This window comes from Trichomycterus rosablanca, chromosome 2 (assembly GCF_030014385.1).
Source record: "Trichomycterus rosablanca isolate fTriRos1 chromosome 2, fTriRos1.hap1, whole genome shotgun sequence".
Lineage (NCBI taxonomy): Eukaryota > Metazoa > Chordata > Actinopteri > Siluriformes > Trichomycteridae > Trichomycterus > Trichomycterus rosablanca.
The window spans coordinates 32563857-32564127 of NC_085989.1; positions in this window are offsets into that span (position 1 = coordinate 32563857).

Sequence of the window (271 nt, forward strand, 5' to 3'; positions counted from 1 at the left end):
ACAGGACAGACTCACACACACAGTCACCACTCACTTCCTCTGCCCGCTTGCTACGAATGAATGAAGCGCGCATCTCTCCTGCTATGCATTTGCATAAGCACCGCCCATGCCCTACTCCGATTGGACCAAATTTACCAAAGGAAAGAAAAAGCAACATATGATTTGATGACCTAATGTCAGTCAAACGAGGTGAAACAATCGTCAGTGCATCTGGTACACGACCAGTGGAGATAACTGCGTGTAAACAGTGGAAGCTGTCTACAGCTATTTC